Source organism: Heloderma suspectum, chromosome 1 (assembly GCF_057233095.1).
Source record: "Heloderma suspectum isolate Gila_16-S chromosome 1, 16-S_ref, whole genome shotgun sequence".
Lineage (NCBI taxonomy): Eukaryota > Metazoa > Chordata > Lepidosauria > Squamata > Helodermatidae > Heloderma > Heloderma suspectum.
In genome coordinates this window covers 314,675,561-314,698,077 of record NC_139458.1, presented here as the reverse complement: position 1 = coordinate 314,698,077, position 22,517 = coordinate 314,675,561, and positions in this window count along the sequence as shown.

Sequence of the window (22,517 nt, the reverse complement as noted above, 5' to 3'; positions counted from 1 at the left end):
CCCCCCACCAACATAATCCGCGAACAGGTAAGTGACTTTCGTACATCCCTACTAGATGGTATCTGGTTGTAAGAAAAATCTGACTGTATACACAGTAGACAAGTGATCAGTGGTTACCAACATACTGACAATATAGTTTGAGAGGATCTCTGAACCAGGGCATATGCCACAGGACTACATGTGCATACCACAGAATGAGTTTGGAATTGGCTCAAATAGTTGCTAGAAAGATTTGGGAGGGGAGCTTCTAGGGTACAACTGTTGCTATGAATTTGATACTGCCTGTGTACTTGCTTCTGTGCACCTATAATGCTTTCTCATCCTGAATATTTCTGAAGAAACAGAGATTTTCAGAAAGAACCCAGAAGTCACCAGTGCTCAGTTTTCCAAAGGAAATTGACCCTGTAAACTTTATCCTGTAAAGGAACTTGGAAGCTTTAACAACTCAGGGAAGGGTGGGGAAGTGGTGGTGGGGGATGTCATTTTGGTTAGATAGTATACCTCCATATGTCCTCGACAAAGAATTACAGGGCTGAAGAGGTAAACATTGAGTTTTCAGGCAGGGCTGCATAACATTTGGTACTAGATATAGATATATGAGAATGATGGGAGTTGCAATCCAACACATCTGGAGAGCACCAGACCAGGGAAGACCGTATTACAGAGATTGCTTTAGCCGGGTGAGAGAGAAAGGACAACTAAAGGTGCAATCCTATGCATGTTTAGATAGGAAAAAAGCCCTAAAACACACAAGATTCCCCAGCCAGTGGAGTAACAGCAGAGTCATTATCTGAGTTGACTATAATTTAAATGTTAAGAAAATTGACAGCATGCAAAGATTCATGTTATATGTCTATACTCATTTTAGCTTTGCAGTAGATTTTTTTTCTCGGTATGTAGCATCTTCTTTTTAGTACATATTTGTGGATTTATCAGTAGTAGTATGCCTCTGTACACCAGCTGCTGGGGAACATGGGCAGGAGGGTGCTGTTACACCCATGTCCTGCTTGTGGGTTCCTGCAGGTGGCTAGCTGGTCACTGTGTGAACAGAATGCTCAACTAGATGGATCTTGGTCTGATCCAGCATGGCTTTTCTAGTTTTCTTATGTTCTTAAAGGCTTGAAATCCCATTCCCTCTTCCAATGTTTTGCAGATGGAACTAGGGACACGCTTATATACTTGCAATACCTCTATTGCACCACTAAAGTTCACAGCCTGAGCATTGCTCTCCCGCTCCAGTGCATATTGTTTAAAGCTCCAGTGCATATTGTTTCTAGGGATCTGCGAGAAATCCACTTCATCTGGGGTTTGGTTTGGATTTCCCCAATCTGCATCATCTGGAAAGAGATGCAGATTGGATGCGCTGTGCATTTGGAAATCTGTACATTTCAGGACTTGCAATGTGTTTGCAAAGCAGGAAAAACGCATGCGATAAAATGCTCACATTTGAAAAGTGCAAAGAAAAATGCAGACATTTAAAATGCACAAACATGCTTTATTCAATAGGTAAATGGATGCATACAAAAATCTGCATGAGCACAGCTTGTCATGTCAAATGAACCACAGGCGGCATGGCTTGTTGGAGAGGGAAACGACCCTCCAATAACGCTACAACAACCTTTGGTGACTTATTTTGATTATGCCAATTGGGCCAGTGACTCTTTGCATGGGAGATTACGTAGGGATGGAAGGGAATCAGTACACTGTTGCTTTCTGTCCATTTGCATGCATTTACATGTGTTACGTGTGCTAGAGTCAAGATGCATCTGCCCTCTAGTCAGAGATTTAACTTCTAGAGGCCCAAGAGAGGACAGCAGTTTTAGTACAGATGTATGCAGACTACCAACTTTAAAAAAAAGTAAACCCAAAATATAATCAAGAAGAAATATTTAAACCTAAACCTTCTCCTTTGACCCAGAGGGATTATATCACTGATGCCAGATGTGTTAGAACAGCACATTTTTACACATGCATGTGGGGCATGGAAAGTAGAACCTGGGAGATTTGTTCTTCTTCAGTATGATAATACTATGCTTTACCTATCATACCAATATTGATTCCCAAATGTTTTTAATGGAGTTGCCGCTAGGTGGGTGTGCATTACAGAGCAAACAGGGCAAACAAGCTGCATTCATGGCACAAATACGTGCAGTAAATCCTGGTCCATAATTGTCTCTGCAACAATATGATATCATAGGTTACAACTTTTAGTGTTCAGACAGAGAACCCATGTTAAAGTGTGTGTGTGTGTGTGTGTGTGTGTGTTAGGCTAATGTGAGTTGAACGATTAATGTGCATAACAACCAGACATTGTGCACATTCACCACGCTTCAACATATATACATATACACACACATCTATATTGTTTTGAAAACCTTTTGTGGTTATTGCCAGAACAACTAATTTGACTGACTATATTTTAAAATGAACCACATAAGGAAGATGTGTAATCCTGTTCAAATGTGCAATCCATTTCATCCACAAAAATGTAGTATAAAGAAGATGCTACATAAAGAAAAAATAATCTACCACAAAGCTAAAATGAGTAGAGACATATTAACATAAATCTTTGCATGTTGTCAGCTTTCTTAGTGTTTAAATTATAGTCAGTTCAGATAATGGCTCTGCTGTTACTAAATTTTATTATTATTAGTTTTGGATTTGGGGGTTATTTTATTATTATTGCATTTATACCCCGCCTTTTTTCCTCTCGCAAGGAACCCAAGGCGGCTCACATTATCCTCCTCTTCTCCATTTTATCCTCACAACAACAACCCTGTGAGGTAGGTTGGGCTGAGGGAGTTTTGAGAATATGTTTTGATTGTTGTGTTTATGTTTTTTATAGTCTGTAAGCCACTTTTTTGGAGGGCGAAATGGGGTAAAATTACTTAAATAAAATAATCAGAAACAGGTTGTTATTCTGGAAAGTTTTTTTTTAATGTTAAGAACCATTTCTTTTCCCCTTAATCCTGACAGTTTTCCATTGGCATGACCCACATGCATCTTTGCCTGGCCTGGGTTTAAGGGACTCGGAATAAACCTAGCTGGTTTTCATGTGAATGTGTTTGGTAGTTTGAAGAAGGGCTGTGAGACATGTCATAAAAACAGCTGCCTCTGTCTTTTCCAACCAGCCAGGAATAAGCTGATGAGAACAAAGCTTTGAATGAAAACACCTCGACTTTTCATGCAAGGACAAAAGGTGGTCATTATGCATACCAGGAAGGTTCTTTTATAGCTGGTAATTACACATAAATTGGGGAGTTACATTTTTTAAAAAAAATCATTTTTCTCTTCATTTATTTAGAATATGATTTCTGCAGTCATTATATAATTTCTGGTATTTTTAGCAACATTATTAAGAACAAATAAGATTACTGATTCTGAAATTATTCTAAAGATGCAAATACAGAAAGTTTCACTGTGGAACTGGTCTTTCAGCTTGCAGCAAATGAATAGAGCCTTTGAAAAAACTAGAAACTTAAACTTTTTTCAGTGGGAAGATGGGATCAATTTTTATCCCTGGGGGATTTTTTAAAAGTAAATTAGCCCCATTATTATTACTGATGTAATAATTCAATCTCTGAATTTTTCTCAAGTTCTCCTCTCTGAAGGAAGCCACCAACGATGACTGACCTCAAGTGCAATGGTGGATTAGCATGTCGTGCAAACCAGGTCAATGCCTGATATAGCAAAACCTGTTCCAAGCCACCCCAGTTGCTCTTTCCCAGAAGACAACCAGCCCATCAATTACTGAACAGTGCTGTGTTTTCATGACAACCAATAATGAATTCACATTGACAGTATGGAGTTTGCAATAAGCAAGATAAGAAACAGAGTGTCTCGGTTAAAAAGATGTGGAAATAGCCTGTTGTTTAAAAAATGAAATCTCCTAAGGAAGCAGATCATGAAACTAGCTACCTGTATGTTTCTGAGCCCAATTCAAATGCTGGTTTTGACCTATAAAGCCTTACACAGCTTGGGACCACAGTAGCTGATGGACAGCCTCTCCCAGCATGAACTGACCCATACACTATGCTCTGCATCCAAGGCCCTTGTCTCGCACCTCTTCCAAGGGCAGCTCGGAAGGAGGCAACAAGGCAGAGGGCCTTCTCACTGGTGGCCTCCCATTTATGGAATTATCATACCTGACAAGGCCCACCTGATGCCAACATTTTCATCTTTTTGGCACCAGGTTAAAACTGCCCTCTTCTCTCAGGCATTTAGCAGCATATGACGAGTCTTTTGATCAGGTCCTGGATGGTCTCTGACTGATGATTTTAAATTGTTTTAGATATATGTTGTTGATGTGTGTGCTATCTGTTTTATGTCCATACATGAATGGTTTTATACTTCATATAATGTATTTTAATGGTTTTTAATTTTTGTGAACTGCTCAGAGAGCTTCAGCTATGGGGCAGTATAGAAATAGAATGAATGAATGAATGAATGAATGAATAAAATCATGCAGCATGGAGTGCTCCTGTTCAGTGCTCCAGGTAGAGGTGTACGAATTACTTACCCCATTCCGGTCCGGGGCATCCGTGGAGGGGGGGAAGTGATCCGTCCCTCCCCCCGGAATCCTCCCCAGCCAGCTCCACTCTGCGCAAGTCCGCGGAGCCGCCGGCCAGGCCTGCCCGCAGCTGGACTTCCGTCTGCTGCCGGCCTGCGGCCACACATGGCGGCCACCGTAGCGGCCGTCATTTGCATCCCTGCGTTAGCCGTGATAGGCTACATATATATTTACGTAGCCTATCATGAAAAGAGCAGGGATGCAAATGGCGTAGCGGCCGCCATTTGTGTCCCTGCTCTTTGCTGTGATAGGCTACGTAAATATATGCGTAGCCTATCATGGCTAACGCAGGGATGCAAATGGTGGCTGCAGACCGGGGCAGCCATTCGCAGCCACAGACCAGGGGCAGCGGACGGACCGGACAGCCGACACCCTGGACAATTTCGCGGGGTGGCGGGGGGGATTGCTCCGTTCCGCTATGGACTCCGGGGGGGCGGATTCTAAAGAATCCAGCCTCACTGGAGTCTGTGGCGGAATTCTCTAACATCTGTAGCTCCAGCCAGCCAGCAAGACAGCCATGACTCCATTCACTCTATTCTATACGCCACCCCTCCACCCTGGTTTCCCATTTTCCCTACCCAACAGACACTCAGAATTCTGTAACCACTGAGCATGCTCAGTCCTCATTGGGCTTGGGGGGGCACTTAAGGTTTTTTTCCTAAATATTTTTCTTGCTTCTGCAAAACATGGGGCTCCCCTGAGTATTTATATAAGTAAATATATACTTATATACCTATAAGTATATAGGTGCTATATAAGTAAAAATAAATACTTATATATATACTTATATATATATAAGTATTTTTACTTATATAGCACCTAGATACTTAAGACATAATCCAGCCAGAGGTGGACTGTTTATCTTTGGCTGATTCTTGCACATGCTAAATACAGGGTGTAATAATAGGCAAGTCCCAGCACCACAATGGCATATAGTTTAGAAACAGACAAAAGGAAAGGGGAAAGGGAGAGGGTAACAAGAGAACCAGAATATTCAGATAAAAAAGTTAAACAGTTTAATGGGGTCATTGTTTTTAATTGATAATTGTTTTAGCTCTTTTTAATAGGTATGTGTGTGTTAATGTATTTGTAAGTCGCCTTGAGGCTTTGTTTTAGAAAGGCATCTAAGAAATTTAAATAATAAATTGTTATTATTATTATTATTAATATAATGATACTCACAAATGTTAAATGGTCAAAACAGCTTGAGATACAAGCTATAATTAAGCTTTCAGACAGAATAAATCAGTCAATAGTAAAGAAGAAAAATGAGGAGGGAAATGCAAACAGGCAGATGGGAAACAGTTTCTCTATTGCTGCTCTAGGGCATACCCAGACGGCCGTTTCCCACGCTCTCTATTCACTGCTTGCCCACTAAAGCAGAAATGGAGGAAGTGGGACAAAGTGGATTGCCTGAAACAGCAGGTACCTTTTCTTACAGGTTCAAAGTCAACTCTTTTGCAAGTGCGAATCACATCACCAGTACTGGCTCTGCAATCATTGTCGCTTCTTGCTGGGAACAGGTGGAGGACCAGCCCAAGATGAAGTCATTTGTATCCATATTCACCCCCCTCCAAAATAATTTCCTCTATTTCTGAAGTTCCGTGATAAGTGTGGATCCTTGTGTAGCCAAAACAACACCATCCATGCACAAGAGGGGGGGAAGAGCAGAGTTAGAGAAACCCCACGGTTTGCAGAACTAAGAAAAAACAGCCCAATGAGGACTGAGCATAGTAAGTGGCCCTGTAATGCTAAGAACACAAGAAGAGCCCTGCTGGGTCTGAGCAAAGGCCAATCTAGTCCAGTGTTCTGTTCACACAGTGGCCAACCAGAGGCCTCTGGGAAGCCCACAAGCAGGACATGAGGCCAACAGCTGACTACTTGAGAGCAAATGCTGACGTAGGAGAAAACACAGAAAACTGGGTGGGAGGGGGAATGGGGTGGAGAGCTTCAGCTACTGGATGTACAGAAATGTAAATAAATTAATGAATGAATGAATGAATGAGCTGAAAATTTATTCCACTTTTTTCCCGGACCATTCTCATTCAATTTAATAGAAAATAAATTGCTTTTGAAAATAAATTCAAAAGGAAAGAAATTTTTGGAGAAGTTCTCATGGGTTGGACTGAGTTTCATGGGCTTACCTTACTTAGGAGGTGGCCAAGGAGAGAGTGCAAGTGTCCTGTCTTTCATTGTACGACTCTCCAACAGCCTGTAGCCTCCTTGGCCCCCTGGGCTTCAATTAAAGCCCAAGGAAATATATCAGGAGGTAATTCTCCCATAGGGCTTTTTCAGATCAGGTAGCACAGGCAGCCTGGGAGGCTGCACGGCAATGGAGAGATGTGTAATAGAAAGGGAAAAAACCACAGAGCATCCTCATCCGCCTCACAGTGATTAGGCAAGCTCAAAACACCACCAAGAGAGATTCAAAATAAATTATAAAACACCTTGAGAATGAGGCAGAAAAATGGATGTCTTTTCTATGCAGAAAGAAGACTTTCAGGAAAATGGAGGATAGATTTTGGCACAGCACGACCTCAGCCTCTTCCCTGGAGCTGGACACAATGGGCAGAATCCACTCTGGCCCTTGAGTACATGGCCAGCCTGCCACTTGAGATCCACAAGCAGCCCTGCCACTTGCAGAATGGCGATTTAGCGCTTCCAGAGGCACGCCAAAATGAGCAAAAATGCCCGTTACTGGAATGGAGCAGGTTGGCAGAGCTCCCTTAAGTGAGCTCCTCTGACCTGCCCTCTTCCAGAAACGAGTGTTTCCACTCATTTGAGGGGTTGCCTCTTGAAGTGCTAAACTGCCATTTCACAAGCAGTAGGGGCCACTTGCAGACCAGAAGGTGGGGGGGGGCTGGCCACGCATGGACCAGAATCTGCGACCAGCTCTGCTAGTGGGTGGGCAGCATCGGATTCTGCCCTGTACTGCCCCCCTCATGCCTGCTAAAGGGCTTTCAGGGAAATAGCGGTATTATATGCATCTGCATTCGAGACAAGATGTATCCAGAATCATCCCTCAGAAATGTAACGCTTGGGTGACTTCCAGTCAGAGCCAATGTCACCCTTGCAGCATGCCGCGGAGCTTCCGCGGGACACTATCTCAAACAGCTTTTTAAAAGGTTGAAAAACCTTTTCATCTCCCCCCTGGAATGATAAGGGGGCAGCAGCAGCTTTGGATCAAGTTTCGGAAGATTAGTTATCTCTGCGTATTAGCAGGGGGGCTGGACTCCGGAGCTAGTCTGCCAAATCTTAATCATCACTCAAAGCTGTTTTGAACCTCCTATTTAAATAGGAGAAAATAGGGCTGATGTGCTCCATTGTAGTTTATGGATTAAGAAATGCCAACAACATTTGAGGAATGGATTACGATATATCAACAATATTCGAGGACCTGCAAGATTTGTTTGAAGAGAAGGATGACTACTTTAATGCAAAAAAAAAAAAGTTCTCCGCCTACCCCCCCACACACACCTTCCTTGGCAAAGGTTCCGAGAAGCGAAAATACAGAGGAGTTGCTTGCTTTGATAAAAACTTTGTCCTTGCAATTTGCAGAACAGGCTAAGAGACTGGATACTATTCAAAATTCCACCACCGCCCTGCAAGGGGCTGTGGATTTAATCAACATTTCTTGGCAAAAAAAATGGAGGTGAAGATTAACGAGCTGCAAGATTGGGTGGCAGGGAATGAAACAACATCACAAGCTTTTTTCAATAATTTTCGGCGCCAGGTGAAGACCTTTTTATTTTCCCAGGCATTTTAGCTTTCTAAATTTTTATCTTTGCTGTTTTAAATCTGTATTTTAAATTCCTGTACTGCTGCTAGGTTTTATTGTGGTTGTATTGTTATATTGTGGTTTTAATGTTCTGTATATTTTAAATTGTTTTATTGTGTGTTGTTTGGTTTTAATTTTTGTGAACCGCCCAGAGAGCTTCGGCTATTGGGCGGTATAGAAATGAAATAAATAATAATAATAATAATAATTTGTCAGAATTTCTCAACTCAAAGCTTCTGTATGCAGGGCAAATGTACGTATCATTGGTATTAAAAATTTACCTACTGATGTAAATTTGTCTACTTTTGTAGATAAGTTCCTGCATGAGATACTCCCTGAGCCATCTGATTATTCATTTGATATTGAACAGGCATTCCATGTGTCAAATGCCAAAGGGACTGGTTATACGGTTATAGTCCCATTTGAAAGAATCTCCACAAAAAATTATATCCTGCATTTGGCAAGAGAGGGTGGAAACCTTTTTTGGAAACAAGATAAAGTTATGCTATTTCCAGATTACACCAGAGAGGCTGCTGATAAAAGAAGGGAATTTACCAAGGCAAAAAATCTGGCAAAACAAATGAACTTACGATATCACTTAAAATATCCTGCTACATTTTGCATTTTTTTCCAAAGGCCAGATGAAGAAGTTTCTAAATCATGAAATGGCGGAGGCGTGTCTAAATGGAAAATCGCATGAGAGTTCTGCTCTACCACCATGAACTGGAATCTACAAACATGTTTTGCTAACTGGCTTTGTTTAGTCTGGAAGATTCAGACTAGGCCAGAGATAATTGCATATATATATATATATATATATATATCCATTCTTTTTGTTTATCTTCTCTCATTTTTTCCCCTTTCTCTTTCTCTCTTTTCTTTAAATCCTTTCTTTTTAAAATGGATATGATATACTGTACTTAAATTTATTGTCTGATGGTGTATAGAAATGTGCACATTCATTTATATATCTAGTACAAAATATATTAGTGATGGTTCTAAGGTTGTTTTTAAGATTTATTATATAATATTATAAAATTTATTAGTGATTTGTTAGTATTATTATTAATCCTTTTAAATCTCCTTTTTATTATTATTATTACTATCATTATTGGTTACTAAGATTTTTGGCTGGTTAAATTGTTAAGGTTAATATTATATATTAGCTGAAGGGCAATATATGGTTACTGGAAATGAATTGTAGTCCTGCTTCCTTGCTATAAGTCTGATGATATGATATTGAAATGTAAGGCTGATTATTTATACTGTATTGAATTGTAATATTGCCAGTGTTATAGGTATAATTTTTAAGTGGAATGGGATCTGAAGTTACTGTGTAATGGAGTTTAAAATTAATCCTTTTCTTCTTTCTCTTTTCTTTTCTTTTTCTCTTTCATTATTGCTGTGTCCTCCTAAGAATACTGTACTGTGGGGAAATTGTAGTTATTGATTAGGTTGTTGGTATTGTTTATTTCATTTATAAAGATAAAAAATAATAAAAAGTATTTTCAAAAAAAGAAAAGAAATGTAACACTTGGAAGACACCGTGGAAGGTGCTGAACCCTGAAGTTTGGCAATGGGAGCTGAACCAAAATTTCTCAGAAACTAGTGGCCATGTTGGCTGAAGATAATGGGAGTTATAACCAACACTCCAAGAGGGCACCAGGTTGGGGAAAGCTTGTGTACTCTGACTGGCAGTGGTTCTCCAGGCTCGCAGGCAGAGATCTTCCACATCACATCCTACTGGATCCTTTTAACTGGAGATGTGACAATACTGGCATACAGTGGAGGCTTTGCCCCTTGGATAGTTCCTTTAGAGTTCTGACTGGTTCTGACTGAAACCCAGAGCAGATTCACTGCCTCACTGACATCGGAGCCACCAGCCTCCACTGCTGGCATAATAATAATAAAGACCTTAAAGGGTTGTTATAAGGATTACCGAGATATGTGTGAAATGCCTTAAACCCTCTGTATAGCAGGGATGGGTAAGATGGCTTCTGTTCCCCCATCCGGGGCCATTTTTTTTCCATGTTAGCGCTATGGAGTGCTCAACAGGCCAACTTTAGCATCAAAACAAAACAAAATTGGGCATCCTGTAGCACCCCAATGGGGTGCAGCCCATGGGTGGGTCCAGGGTGGTGAAAATGGACCTCCCAAAGTTGCCCACTTGCTAATGCCAACCAACTTTCCCTTTCAACTTTCAACCAGCTTGTGAGAAAGTGGTGAAGAAGAATGGGAGGGTTTGTTTTTGTTTTTCAAAAAGAACAATAAAAGTAACTGCTCTGTATAAGATGTTACAAAATACTTGGGAGTTCATAAAGATGCATTTATCATTGTGAACGCACATCGCAAGGTCTTCAGTAAAACACTTGTCTTTCTCTCCAGATCAAACACAGAAACTCATTTACAAGTGAATGTCGTTTCATCTTTGCCAGCTTGCAAAGTGCGCCGTATTTGCATGCCTTTGTTTCTCTGGCAGAGTGCTGTACCAGTCTTCTACAGCTGGTGTGAGCTGTACTCAGGACCTGCTACTGGCTACTAGACTTGGCAGTGGATTTAACTAGCTGCAACCTTGAATGAATGTAAAAACTGGAAAGTGGTTGTCCAAAAGCAGGTATTGGATAAGCAATGTTCATAAGAAATAACAATACTTAATTAAACAAAAGTAGCAGAATTGTGGGTTGATATGAAATTCAGGGTGATGAAATTCAGGGCAAAAAAATTCAGATTAATCCACAGGTCTCCGGACCATGCCATGAAAACGCCAGTGCAAGCAGCATCCCTCTAGGGGTCAGCAATGACCTGGTGCTCGCACAGGAGGAACCTTTCCTTTCCTTCCCAGGGCCACCTTATGTGATCGGGTCCCCAGCTGCAGTGCCAGCTCCCAGACCAAGGCACTGCCTGGAAGAGCTGTTACAAAGCGTGCCTAAATTCTGCTGTTCGGGGAAAAAGAGGCCTGTATTTGGAAGGGGATGGGGGAGTGGGGGGAGGTTGGCCTTGGAGAAGAGCAGAAAAGCAAGTTCCATAGGATATGTGGATGTCCCAAGTGAAGCTGCAGACTTCTTGCAAACAACATTCTGGCCAGCCAGGGTGTTCTGATTGCCATAATTCCTGTGTTGCCACTTGCATTTTTCAGATCTTACCACAGGAGCCCCCACCATGAAATATTTTATGCCGATTAAAGGTCTTGTTTAAGGCAGATGGAAGGAAAAATTAGGAATTCAACATCTTTTAAAGGCGTAAGACCCTGAAAAACCCAATATTGTGTAAGCAGACATGCCTATGTGACACTTTTGTCACCTTCGCTTAAGACAGTCACCAAAATCCTCCTGGCTATCTTGCTCACCTAGACTTCTGATAGCCAGAGTCCCTCTCGTCAGGAAGGAAAAGGGAGCCCATTGTCTTCTTTCTTCCTGTAATGTCTGACACCTAAAAATCAATTTTCCAACATCCTATGAGCAAGCTCTGAGAAAGGACTTGCTTTGTTTTATTTTAATTACTAAATCCTGAGAGGAGAGATAAAAAGAGCAACCCAAATCCATGGATTTTACAAGGACCAGGTTTGCATGATCACAAATGGAAAATAAGCCATGGTGGTGTGCAGGGTCTGCGGGGTTGGGAGCTGTCTAATTAGCTCTCAGGTGTGGCTTGAGGGTGGGTGGCCAGGGCGCTTTACTTTTTCCTCCTCTCTGGGGGTGTTCAGATGATCAGCAGGGGAAGCAATGCAGCGTCGGTTGTTTTGCCTGTCTCTGCATGTGCTGGTTGCATGACCAGGATTACCCTAAGTACCCACACCACACTGCAGGTTGCCATGTCATCTGAACCCAGCCAGGAGCTGTAGGGTGGGTGAAAAGTTACCACAGTTGTGCCATGTGCCAGGTTCCGACGACATGGCAACCCACGACACAGTGTGGGTAATTAGGGCAATCCTGGTGGCACAACCAGCGCATGTGAGGAAACAACCAACACTGTGTTGTTTCCACCACAGACCGTCTGAACCTGGTCTCTCTCTCCCCTTCTGTTCCAGAGAATGAGCTCAACAGAGCTTCCCATTACTTCACAAGTCAGCAGATATGGAGTGGTAAATCTTTATCTTCTGCTTTTCTCCTAAGTGGTCCATACTCCTAACTCCAATCATTCTCTTTTCCTCCCTTTCTCCTAGTACTTCACCCCATTCCAAACTCCAAAAGCTCCTTGTTACTCTTTTCTGCCTCTCCATCCACTTTATTCCAAAACCCCTGTATTTGCTCTAACCCCCTCCTCCAAAATTATCTCACAATCCCCCCAAACAGTCTGTTTCTCCCCCATTCAAATTCTCCCAGGCTGAAACTTCTTTCTTCCCCTTCACTCTCTTCCCCCTTCTCCATGATCAACTTCACACACACACACACACACACCAGAGGTGTTGCTGGGCACATAAAAGTTTCAGGGCCCAGGCCCAAAAGATTGCAATCTGAAGTAAAATTCACATATGCTAATTTATATCTATATATGCAAATACAGAAATAATTACTAGGACTTATTTAAATTTCACAGAAGGCAAAACCCACCAATTAATTTCCCATCCAAATTGCACCAAATAAATGCTTTAATTAATTTGCACCCCTCTCCTCCCAGATCATCCTATATCCGTAGTTCCTCTTCAAGTTACAATTCATTTGGAATGGCGGTGTACAGACGTGAAAAAAAATCACAAAAAAGTGAGTCTGGTATGTTTTTTCATGAGGGGGAGGGATTGCAGCATGTGGGAAGAGGAGAATTCACCCGTCCCTCCCCCATTGTGATCCCCCTTGACAACTGTCCCTTGCATTGCAATTAAGCTGAGGAAAAAACCTTGGAGGAGGTTAAGCTCCTTAAGCTGGAGGAAAAAACTTCCATTGGCACCAATGGACACTCAGAGTTCTGAGTAAAAGATCCAGGGCTCTGGTAAATAGTTTCAGGGCTGGGACCCCATAGGCCCAGACCTAGCAATGCCCCTGACACACACACACATGCACACACACACACACTATGACTGGGTTTGCATGGTTATGGAGGGAAAATAAGCCATGGTGGCTTATTTTTCCTCCCCACGTGTGCTGGTTGTGAGCCACCTAATTAGCATAATTACCCTTACTAGGGACAGGTTGTCATGAGGTCTGAACCCAGTGAGGGTGGGTGGCTGGGGTGGTTTACAAACGGCCCTGAAACCCATGCTTGTTCTAGGGTTTTAGGGTGGTTTGTAAACCACCCCAGTCACCCACCCTCACTGGGTTCAGACCTCATGTCAACCTGTCCCTGGTAAGGGTAATTATGCTAATGAGGTGCATGCAGAAGGAGGACAATAAGCCACCATGGCTGATTTTCCCTCTGTGATCATGCAAACCCACCCATATACTCACACCTCACTAGGAGTTAAAACTGTGCTCTTTGAGGTGCCCCACTTCCATCACCTTTTATTTTTTAACAAACACACACACACATACATGCTTTTCTATGCATCCAGGTGCACCTAGCTTCACTACTGACTTTAAATGCTTGTTATCTTTAACTTTCTCACTGTTAATGTTTGATTCTAATTTCCCTGATACATGTGTGGTTCTAATTCCCCTAATGTGTGATTTTAACTCGTTTTAAATTCTTCTTTAATAAAACAAAGAATTACTTTCAATGACCTCTTTGTGGTCTCTGACAGTATCAGGTTTGGGGGTATCAGGTTTTCCTAAGCACCCGGAGTTCAACGCCAAAAGACCCCTCATGTATGTGTTTAGTTTACATGTATGTAAGATGCATGCCCATGTACATTAAAGTATACTTCTTAACAGAGCACTCCAGCTGTGCCTCACTTGGTGAGCCCTGCTTTGCTCAGTCTAGGCTTTCCCCAGCTAGGGAAAGCCTGGGTGGAAGGAGGCCCACTGAGATGCCACCTTCATTCCTCATCCTCCACCTTCCCCTCTCTCCCATCCCTCATCCCTTCTGAGGGAGAGGCCTCGCCCAAGGCCCCGCAGGCCAGTTGGACCTGCTTGGCAAGCCAAATGTGGTCCATGGGCCAGAGGTTCCACATCTCTGCGTCCAAAGATGATCTTGGACAAAATTATAGAGCTCATCCCAACAGTCACTTAAATAGCACAGGGATGGGACTGTGCTATTGTAACTGGCATTGAAATATCACTGCTGGTGACTTTACCCCTGTTCTACTGGGGTCATCAGTCGCTGTCTTTTACCAGGTCAGACCACTGGTCCTTCTAGCCCAGCATTGTCAACTGTGATTGGCGGCAGCCCTCTAGGGTTTCAGGCAGGAGTTTTCCTATCACTTGTTACCTGATCCTTTAAAAAAATAAAAAAATAAACCAGCCACATTAGGCATTGAACATGGGGCTTCCTGCATGCAAAGCAGGTGCTCTACCACTGATTTACAGTCCCTCCCCAGTGGGTGAAACTCCAGGCCAAATATTTGCAGCCCATCTCTCTTCTCTCTCTCTCTCTCTCTTCTATTTCCAGTCCCCACAACAGCAGTTCTTAAAAGCTTCTATCCTTAAATCAAAACAGGGAATAATTAGGGGTCCTCAGACATAATGGGATGTTTTATTATAGACTTCTGAAAATCCCAGATGAATGTTATGATGTCTGAAAATAGATACTTTCCCCCCACTTTTCGAACATAAACAAGTATCTGATGCAACTATGGATCTCAGGTTACGCCTCGTTCTGCAAAAACTTTTGTTTTGTGTCTATTGGACAATGCAACGTATCTTTAATAAGAGCTTGTCTAAGTTGGCTAATTGTTGGAGGTATAACACAGCTAATGCTTCTTTTAAGCATATGTTTTGGTAATGCCCAGTACTTGCCCCTGGAGGAGGCTTCTGAGATTCCTACATCCTACCAGGCTGAAGCTGGTCCTGGCAGGAACAGTGGAGATGACCTTTGCCTCCCTGTCCTCCAATCTCCAAAATTTTCTCTAGACAGGCTTTTCAGACTGTTTAGCACAGGCCCTTTGGAGGCGGAGGGAAGGAGTCTGGGGGAGGCTCAGGATAAATTGTATCCTGGCCTTTCCAGTCTCCTCCCCTCCCCACCCACATCCCCATCCCCACTTCCCCCACACCAGAACACCCCCTTTTCCCCCCTCTCCAAAGTTGATTTTCCAGCCTTGGAGAGGCAGCTGGCATGGTTCTCTCCACACCAGCTGCATGGAGGTCGGGTCAGGGTCAGATCTCTGACTCCCCCTTCCAGGGTTGGAACACTGTGTCCAACCTCAGAAGGGGTTTTTCAAGCAATCCTATGGTCCCTGGGATGCTCACACAGGGACCATAAGATTGCTCTCTTAGTCTCATAACTTATGCCCCACTGATTTCAGTGAGTGTGCTCTAAGTATGCTGAAATCTGGATCCAACCTGTAATAAAGAAATACATTAAGGTTTTGAAACATGGCACAGATCAGGGGGCATATTCCTTTCCTTCTGTCTTCACTGAACCAGAAATATTCACAGCATTTTCAGTGGCATAATCCCAGCTATGTACCAGATGAGTAAAGAAAACCTTCCTTTCTTTTTTAAATCAAGGTCTTGGCATCAGGCAATATATTTATGTGCAAGCAAATCCAAGTGAGACACAGAGCAACTAGTTTTTTTAAAAAATAGGCAAGGAAGGCATGAGGAAGATCAGAAGAGAAAAGGAGCTGAGAACCAATTGATACAAGGCCTTGAGAAAGACAACAATGCATTTGCACAGCCTTTAAGAACTAAACTGCCAGCAGTGTCTCTAACAATGTTTGCAATAATAAACTTTGTCTCAGATGCCTTAATGTAAACATTGATTAAATGTTCAGCATCCTGTTGATGAGAGGTTTTTTCAAGAGGTTAACCCCTCAATTCTGTATTCAAATTGTTTTCTTAACCTTGTACTCACTGAACAACTGTATGGTTTTCTCATGACAAAGCTCTGCTTTATTAATCCCAAATAGAAACACCTTGGAAAGACAAATATTGACTGTCTTTGACAGAGAGAGAGAGAGAGAGAGAGAGAACTCAATGGAACTCACCTGGCTGATGCACAGGTATCCTGGTTGTAGTGGCATGTAGTCTCCATCTAAAATTCCGTCAGTCACCAAGATTACCATCCCCCTTTGTACTTTACAGAGAGAAAAAGAAATGGCCAAAGTATAATACCAGTCACACTATGCTAGGGTCATTACAAAGAGGGAGGGAAAAAAGGGTAAAGGTGTCCCCAACCAGTCCTGTCCGACTCTAGGGTGCGGTGCTCATCCCCGTTTCTAAGCCGAAGAGCCAGCGCTGTCCAAAGACGCTTCCGTGGTCATGTGGCCGGCATGACTGAACACCAAGGTGCACGGAACGCTGTTACCTTTCCCGCCGAGGCGGTACCTATTTATCTACTTGCAATTTCTTGCTTTCGAACTGCTAGGTTGGCAGAAGCTGGGACTGAAGACGGGAGCTCACTCCATCACGCAGCACTCGGGTCTCGAACTGCTGTCCTGCCGACCTTCCAGTCTGCAGTTCAGTGTCTTAACCACTAAAATATGGAAGCAGGAGCAGTTGCTTGCAGAGGAATAAGCGTCTCCATAATGACCCTCATTGTTCAGTTTATATATTTAATTTGATTGAGCCACAACTTCAGAACTGTTCCTTCCCAAACATTGATCTGATTTCCATGACACAACAGCCCATCATAGGTTAATTAACTCTCAAGCAGCTCTGGTGCATTCCGGTCCCAATTATGAATCTGCAACTCCCAAACAGGGTTTGCCATGGCTGGTCGTGTCATGCAAACCCATCCAGCATAACCCTACATGGTCTGTTTCAGGGTTACGCGAGGGTTGTTCAGGCCTCAAATAGCCTGCGGTTGCATATTCATAATGATGGCTGTCATGCACCGCAGCTCCTTGAATGTAAAGTAACCCATGATGGACTGTTGTGTAGTGCAAACCATCCCACTGTAATAAGTGTGAGTAGTTAATACTGCCCCACTCCAGACTTATTATGGTTAGCCCATGGCTGCCGGTTAAGAGAGGAAGTGGAAGTTCCTGACATTTTTGGTCCTCTGTGGTGCCAGTTCTCTTTCCATGCATCCTCAGCAGGTTCTCCCAGCTAGGGATGAGGGTGGGGGCAGAAAAATGCATTCAGTTCTCATTTTAATGTCAACTGACCTAACTGTGCCCTTTGGAACTACCAGCAAACCAAAAGCTCAATTCTTCTTCAAATTTTGCACTTCCCTGAATTTTGCGATGGAGCTTTCCAAATTGTTTTTAATGCATGCATTAGCAGAAAGTGCACAATTTTTACCTGTAAGGCAGTCTAAAAATAATTCTAAAAAATTAAAACAATTGAGTAAAAACGTGTATATTAGGGGAAATAATGTTCAAAAATACATAATATTAGGGGAAACTGCTTGCAAAACTGCATCTGTGAAAAAGGATTGTATACAACAATGAGTGTTTTAAGAGAAATGCACCCAAAAACATGTATGAATTTTTATGCTTTATTTTAAAAAGCACAGATCTCACTGATGTGGAATGGGATGAGTGAACAAAAGATTGGAAAAATGCCTCAATGCTGATGCTTGTTTAGGTTTTTATTGAAAATGTATCTGTTTGTTTTGGCTTTCCCCCAGCAATGAGCAATCTTTGTACCAAATTCGTGTGTGTGTGTGTGTGTGCGCACACGCGCGTGCGGTTCCATTTGTTTGCTTTGCTTTTGTTTGTTTTTATTCTTTTGTAAACCGCTTTGGGATTTCTTTCAAATGAGAAGCGGTATATAAATATTGTAAATAAATAAATAAATAAGGGGAACTCAGAGAAATGGAAATTGACAGATCTGTGTATCCAACAGGAACTTTCCAGGCCAGAACACAATTCAGAATCCTGAATTCCATAGACTGCAGCTGCCATCCTCAACTCCTCCTTTTCCTAGGCTCTCGGAATTCACTATGTGTGGCTGGACAAGGCAAGGAATAGAAAAGAGACAGTACCTGAAGTACTTGAAAGGTTGTCACAGAGAGGAAGGCCAGGATCTCTTCTCAATCATCCCAGAGTGCAGGACACGGAATAATGGGCTCAAGTTACAGGAAGCCAGATTCCGGCTGAACATCAGGAAAAACGTCCTGACTGTTAGAGCAATATGACAATGGAACCAATTCCCTAGGGATGTGGTGGGCTCTCCCACACTGGAGGTATTCAAGACGAGGCTGGACAGCCATCTGTCAGGGATGCTCTGACTTGGATTCCTGCATTGGGCAGGTTGTTGGACTCGAGGGTCTTGTAGGCCCCTTCTAACCCTACTATTCTATGATTCTATAAGAAGCACCAGTCCTGGCTGAACCACATGTACTCTAACAGGAACATAAGGCACTCCCTGTGCTTCAGCAAAGAGTTGAATATCTCCATCAATGGCAACTTCTGAAATATGGCCCTGCCTTCCACACTGTAGTTGTAGTTTTACATCTTTTCCTCTTTGCTCCTTCAACTGCCACTTGTGCTGCCTTGGATCCTCAGTTTTGTCAACTTTTCTATATGACTTGACTATAGGTATCTGTCTGTATTCTAGCATGATTTTTTTTAACTGCTGTTTTCAGTCTTGAATCAGTAAGACAATAGTAGGAATGCAGAAGGAAGTCATGTTACATCCCCAGAGAGAGAAGTTGGCATGGTGAGATTTGTGGTTCTCTTACCTTTGGAGACAGTTGGTTCAGATCAGATCAGCACATCACCAGAAGAATTCAAGAGTGCTTGCAATGCTAGTGCCATATTGTACACACCTCTTAAATAAAAGAGCATCACTTAGCAAGGCTATGCTTCCACTACCTTTCACATAACTTATAGTTAATCGACATTAAGTTCATTACAATTGCTTTCTAACCTTGGCATTTTAAATGGGTTTCTAAATGTTGTCAATAACTCAAATTTACCAGAAAAGAGACACTCCTGAGCAGAAGATATGTATTGGGCTGGGGGGCCAGGGGGTGGGGATAGCTGTAGACTGCAACACAGTAAAATAGTTGACTTTATAAGGATCTCTGTGATATACAATATTTACATGTCATATGCCTTGTTTCCTGTCATACATCCTTCTGCACAGAGAAAAATCAAATTGACATATAATCACAATAGAGCACCATCTGATAACAGATTTCACTTTAATATAAATTTTTAAAATGTATATTAAATACTTATATTCCACATTTATATTCCGTTACGCTTATTTTTCTTGTTAAAAAATTTTAATTTTCTAAAGCTATGTAATTTGTCCGCCTGTTTAAAAGGCAAGTATGACTATTGAATTAAAGCAGAGCATCAACTTGGTCAGATTTCAATCAATTGGTGCAAGGATGGACTAGAATGATCAAATGGAAGGGGTTGCCTTTGGCCGGTGATTCCCACATGGTTGATTAAGGCCTCTGATGGGTCGTAAAAGCCTTGGAAATGCTGATAAGTTATCAGTAGGAACCCTTAGTAATTATGTTGTCCAAGAGGTTAAAAGATGAGCTCTGGGTTGGATCAACCTGTAGATCATAATCCAAGACACACGGACATGAGCTGCTGCTGCTGCTGCATTGTGACTTCCCCATTCATTTAATTGGGGGAGGCAGCCATGTGGAAGTACACATAGAGGTGTGCCCTCTATTGAAGTTAATGGAGAAACCATTGTGGGTAAAAGGGGTTATATGCTCATCAAAACCATTGTTCCTTCCCTCAGCCATTTGCTGGATCAGGATACAAATTCTGTTGCTGAAGTGCCTTCCTTATTAAACAGTTTTCAAATCACTGCCAAGCTCCTAAACTGAAACCTACTTTCTGACTATTAACTCTAAAGTTGAGGATGCCTCCAGACACACACCTCCAATATCAGATACACATTTGAGTATCCAGACCATAGGTTGGACCCAGACTTAGTCATTCTTAGAGTAAACCCATTGAAATTAATGAGACTTAACTGATGGTTAATTTGCCCCATTGATTTCAATGGACCTGCTCTAAGCATGACTTAAGGCGTAATCCTATGCACATTTAGCCAGGAAAAAGTCCTGTAAGTCCCAGCATGCCCCAACAGCCGTGTCAGACAGATTTTGGTATTTCCCTTTTTAAAATCTTCCTCCTTATATTGCAACAGAATAGAGACTGTGAGAACTGCAGGGGTCAATGGATGAGAGCTAAGAAGATAAGTGATGAGCAATGAGGAATAGGCACAGGAATGGCTTCACTAAACCAACTTCTCTTTTTCATGTTTTCTTATTTCATATTTAGTAAAATGAAGTGCAATTTGGGATAATCACTATTATATCTCCATACTCAGGGGCAACTACTGCAAGGTTAGGGCTGGGCCTACTGTTAGGCAAAGTAGCAGATTTGAGGGTACCCTTAAAGAGCAGCAAATTGCCAATTATCTAATTTATTACTATATTTTACCACCATGGTGGATGATGCTACTTTAATTTTCTGCCTTAGACACTAAATTGTTCTAAAAGGGTGGCCTTTAGAATAAACATATGTTTTTAAAGGATAGAATGGCAAATGTGTGTAACCAGTTTTTTCCAAACAGATGATTTATGAAATATTGCACGAATTACACCAAACAATAAACAGAACTAACATTCTCTGCAAAGAGTATATGGCTATTTCCCCTGCAAAATGGAGTATTATTGCTCATTTCAAAATATTAGGTTTAAACATGTACAGCTGTAAACTTCCATAAATCTGCTAATGCAGTTCCTTTCCTGTGTCATCCCACTGCCAAGAATTTCCTTTTTTGCAATGTCTTGCAAAACCACAAATAAGTCTACAAAATCCAATATGCTATAGGAAACCATATCTTATTAGATTGACTTTGAACATACCTGAAAGCGTTTTGTTGCTCCTAGAATTTATCTGATATGGTCCAGTGAACTAAAGCGCAGTTGAACCTGACCTTGACATGTTCTTCTTTACCTTCAGGTGATAACACAGAAACTGCTCTGACCCAACTCTGACATTATCCTTGATACTGATTTTTTTTTTTCTTAAGATACAGAAATAAAGATTAAAAATAATCTTTGACCATCACTGTTTTCTGTCCTGAAACAGATGGTGGCTGGATTATTTCCCATCCATATCTTCTTTCACAGACAATGTTTTGACCTGAAGCTTTCTGGCAAACCCTTCAGATATATTTCTTTGCCACACTGTGCTTAAAATTATGCTTGCCGGTTTCAGCTTGATCCTGCCCATGTTTGCTCAGAAATCAGTCCCATTACTTTCAATGGAACTTACTTCCAAGTAAATATGGTTAGGATTGTCACCTTCATTTGTTATCACCCATAGGGCCAGAACAGACATGTTTATCTAGCAGCTACACCTTTCTTAATGTTTACTCTAGAGTAGGTTCAGGAGCCTGATCCAGGCCTTAAAAGTCCCTTATCCCTGCATGGTCCAAATCTAGATCAAGCCCCTTGACCTACCCTAAAGTTTTGTTGTTGTTTTTTAAACATAGTTGCTAGACATGGGGTTTAAAGTGTTGTCTGTTTTTGCCCTCAGAAGCAGTAAATATTGACAGTATTAAGAAGGCATTTGGCGTCATGCTTGCATAGAGCTAGGAGGCTTGATCTCATTGGTTTCAATAGGGCTTATGAAACTAAAGCTGCAATCCTATACACACTTACTTGAGAGTAAGCCCCATTTAACTGAATGAGGGTTTTTTTCTGAGTAGACATGCATAGGATTGTACTGGAAGAGTGCAATGCTATGCACACTTACCTGGGAATAAGCTCCTTTGAATTCAGTTTGACTTACTTCTGAGTAGACATGCATATAAATTGTGTTAGGATCGCAAACTTGGGGTTTTATTTTTCCAGATCAGCATTTGCAGATGAATCCTCTTACCTAGTTTTCTTTACCATATTATGAAATTATATCTTTACAAATTGATTTTTTAAACAACATAATGCCCTTAATTTCACATATGAAGGCTCACATAGACAATATCCTTTTGGCTTATTTTACAAGTTCGAGACACGAGTATGAAACAAAACTGCATGAAGAAGAAGAAGAAGAAGAAGAAGAAGAAGAAGAAGAAGAAGAAGAAGAAGAAGCAGCTTCCCTATTTCAGAGTGTCCCAACTTTGCCCAGCTGAGCTCCACAATTAGCCATTTACCCAAAGGCGATGTTTAATCTGCATTTCATGGAACAGATTGCAGACATTGTTTATT